Source organism: Pongo abelii, chromosome 19, assembly GCF_028885655.2.
Source record: "Pongo abelii isolate AG06213 chromosome 19, NHGRI_mPonAbe1-v2.0_pri, whole genome shotgun sequence".
NCBI classification, from domain to species: domain Eukaryota; kingdom Metazoa; phylum Chordata; class Mammalia; order Primates; family Hominidae; genus Pongo; species Pongo abelii.
Genome location: NC_072004.2, coordinates 22,464,732 through 22,468,709, shown reverse-complemented (window position 1 = coordinate 22,468,709; position 3,978 = coordinate 22,464,732). Strand labels below are relative to the sequence as shown.

At 44.7% G+C, this 3,978-nt stretch overlaps 1 non-coding gene across 1 annotated transcript; it reads left to right on the top strand.

Annotated features, from left to right (window-relative positions):
- The first annotated feature begins 3,309 nt into the window (after window positions 1-3,309).
- Window positions 3,310-3,526, top strand: LOC112131814 (small nucleolar RNA U3). The gene has a single exon (XR_002913720.2). It is a non-coding gene; the product is annotated as a small nucleolar RNA U3 (small nucleolar RNA).
- The last annotated feature ends 452 nt before the right edge of the window (window positions 3,527-3,978 follow it).

The following is a 3,978-nucleotide window of genomic DNA, read 5'->3' as shown; positions in this document are numbered from 1 at the left end:
ACTAAAAATACAAAAATTAGCCGGGTGTAATGACTCACACCTGTAATCCCAGCTACTCGGGAGGCTGAGGCAGGAGAATCGCTTGAACCTGGGAGTCGGAGGTTGCAGTGAGCCAAGATCACCACTGCACTCCAGGCTGGCAACAGAGCGAGACTCTGTCTCAAAGAAAAGTAAAATATCTTAGCCCAGGGCTGCACAGAAAGTTAGCCACAGAGGTAGGACTCGAAACCCCAAAGCACATGTTCTAAGTACTCCACAGAGTTCCTGTGAAGCTGTTAGTTAAAATATGTACTTGGGCTGGGTGTGGTGGCTCATGCCTGTAATTCCAGCACTTTGGGAGGCTGAGGCAGGAGGATCACTTGAGCCCAGGAGTTCAAGACCAGCCTGACCAACATGGCAAAACCCCGTCTCTACTAAAAATACAAAAATTAGCCAGGTGTGGTGGCATATGCCTGTAATCCCAGCTACTCTGGAGGCTGAGGCATGAGAATCACTTGAACCCAGGAGGCAGAGGTTGCAGTGAGCCCAGATCATGCCACTGCACTCCAGCCTGGGTGACTAAGTGAGACTCTGTCAAAAAAAAAAAGTATATATATATATATATATATATATATATATATATATATATATTCACTCACGGTTCAGGAGGCTCAAAGTCAGGAATCAAACTGTTGGCAAGGTCATTTGAAGCCTTGAAGGGGGATCCTTCCTTGACTCCTCCAGCGTCTGGAGGCTACTGGCCATCCTGGTGTTACTAAAACACCAGGGGTTCCGTCTAGGGCCCGCCACTCACCTCACAGAAAGCCAATCAGTGAGACAACGATTATTGCCGAGAAAGAAGGCTTTAATAAGGTGCTGCAGCTGAGGGGATGGGAGGGATTTATCCCAGGAATGCAGGGGGTGGTTCAACATAAGAAAATCAATTAATGTAATATACCACATTAGTAGAACAAAGGGAAAAAAACAGTCACTCCAGCTGACACAGAAAAAACATCTAATAAATTCTAACATTTCATCATTAAAACATACGTAAAACTATGAAACGAGAGGAATTGCCTCAACATTATAAAAGATATTTGTGAAAAACCCACAGTTATCATCATACTTAATGGCAAAAGACTAAAAGCTTTCCCCCTAAGATCAGGAACAAGACACAGAGGTTCACTTTTACCACTGCTAGTCAACATTTTACTAGAAGTTGTAGCCAAAGCCTTTAGGTAAGAAAAAGCAATAAGAGGCACCAAACTGGGAAAGAAAAAATAAAACTATCTCTCTAAATATAGAAAATGCCAAGGAATACTCACACAAAAATTACTAGAGCTAATAAGCAAATTCAGCAAAGTTTCAGAACACAAGATCAACTCACAAAAACCAGTTGTGTTTTTTTGTTGTTGACTTTTTTTTTTTTTTTAGGAGTTTTTCTTTTGTTGCCCAGGCTAGACTGCAATGGCTGGATCTTGGCTCACTGCAACCTCGGCCTCCCGGGTTCAAGTGATTCTCCAGCCTCAGCCTCCCAAGTAGCTGGGATTACAGGTGCCCACCACCACGCTTAGCTAATTTTTGTATTTTTAGTAGAGATGAGGTTTCACCATGTTGGCCAGGCTGGTCTCAAATTCCTGACCTCAGGTGTTCTGCCCGCCTCGGCCTCCCAAAGTGCTGATGATAGACATGAGTCACTGCTCCCGGTCCAGTTGTGTTTTTATACACTAGCAAGGAACAGTTCAAAAATGTAATTAAGAAATCCGTGGCTGGGCGCAGTGGCTCACGCCTATAATCCTAGCAATTTGGGAGGCTGAGGCGGGCGGATCATGAGATCAGGAGATCGAGACCATCCTGGCTAACATGGTGAAACCCCGTCTCTACTAAAAAATACAAAAAAAAAAAAAATTAGCTGGGCATGGTGGTGAGCGCCTGTAATCCCAGCTACTCGGGAGGCTGAGGCAGGAGAATGGCATGAACCCAGGAGGCGGAGCTTGCAGTGAGCTGAGATGGCACCACTGCACTCCAGCCTGGGTGACTGAGTGAGACTCCATCTCAAAAAAAAAAAAAAAAAGAAAAAAGAAAACCGCTGGGTGTGGTGGCTCACGCCTGTAGTCCCACTACTTTGAGAGACTTAGGCGGGTGGATCCCTTGAGCCCAGGAGTTCAAGATCAGCCTGGGCAATGTGGTGAAACCCCTTCCCTACAAAAAAACATTAAAAATTAGCCGGGTGTGATGGCATGTGCCTGTGGTCCCAGCTATTCAGGAAGCTGACGTGGGAGGATCACCTGAGCCCTGGAGGTCAAGGCTGCAGTGAGCCGTCATGCATCATTGCACTCCAGCCTAAAAAAGGAGTGAAATTCTGCAATATGTTACAACATGAATGAACCTTGAAAACAAATATAAGTGAAATAAGCCAGATACTAAAAGACAATATTGCAAGTTTCCACTTATAGAGGTACCTACAAGAATCAAATTCATAGAGACAGAAAGTAGAATAGTGGTTAAAGGCTCTGGGCAGAGGGAGGAAAGGGAAGTTTGTTTTCTGGGTACAGAGTTTCAGTTTGGGATATCGAAAGAGTTCTGGAGATAAATAATGGTGATGGTTACATACCAAAGGCTACATGAATGTACTTAATGCCACTGAATTGTATATGTGGAAAATGGTTAAGATGGTACATTTTATGTCTATTGTATACCATCTCCCCTAAAAAAATTGTTTTTAAGAGTCAAGATCTCACTGTCTCCCACGCTGGGGTGCAGTGGGGCGATCAAAGCTCACTGCAGCTTCGGACTCAGCCAGCTTCCCTGGCTCAAGCGATCATCCTGTTCACCCTCCCCAGTAGCTGGGACTACAGGCTGTGCCCCCACGCCCAGCTCATTTTTTATTTTTTATTTTTCCCCCCTTGGTAGAGACGGGATTCTGCTATATTGCCTAGGCTAGTCTTGAACTCATAGAACAAAGTATCCTCTTGCCTGGACCGCGGCGTGGGGTCTCAAAACACCGGGATCACCGGATTACAGGCGGCGCAACACACCAGGAGAAACGCTTCCCGTTTTAAAAATTCAGGTTGTGATTGGCTGTCATTCCGTATTATGCTAATTTAGCATGCCTGCTTTTAAACTTTTTAAATTAAAACAATTTTTTAAAATTACGTTTCCACTTAAAACGTTAAAATGTGTTGTTAAGTGATAGTAGTCGAAAAGATGTTATTGCTAATATATTTTCCTATTTATTTCCTAATGGAATCAGAAATAGTGAAACTGTCTCGCCATCACTTAAAAGTGTACGGCGGATGTGGACCTAGCATAGGCTAGGGCAATTGTGTTAAGACTATACTTTCAGGGATCATTTCTATAGTTCGTTACTAGAGAAGTTTCTCTGAATGTGGGGAGTACCGAAAACCACGAGGAAGAACTACCGCGTCCTGTCCTGAGCGTGAAACCGGCTTTCAGTGTTGCTTTTCTGCAACTACTATTTGCCTCTGATGATCGTTCTTACTGTTCGTTTCGGAGAGTAAGAGGGAGAGGACGCAGTCTGAGTGGGTTTCATACTTTCAATGGTTTAAGAAGAAAAAGTGGTTTGATTGTTTTGGTTTCGCTTTCTTGTATCCATCCCACGATGGAGTGCGGTGGCGCGATCTCGGCTCAGTTCATGCCGTTTTCCTACCTCAGCCTCCCAAGTAGTGCGAGGCACTATAGGCGCGTTCCACCACGGCCGCCTAATGTTTGTTTTGTTCGTATTTTTAGTAGAAGCGGGGTTTCACCGTGTTAGCCAGGATGGTCTCCATCTCCTGACTTCGTGATCCGCCAGCCTCGGCCTTCCTAAATGCTGGGATTACAGGCGAGAGTCACCTCGCCCGGCCTCGATTCAATCTTTATCTTTACAGACGGGATGCTATGATGTGTTCTACCTTTTTTTTCCCGTATTTTTCTCTTTTCCCCTCCTTACTACCTCCTCCTGCCCCCGCTTTTTCTTACCTTAACCATTTTTGGATA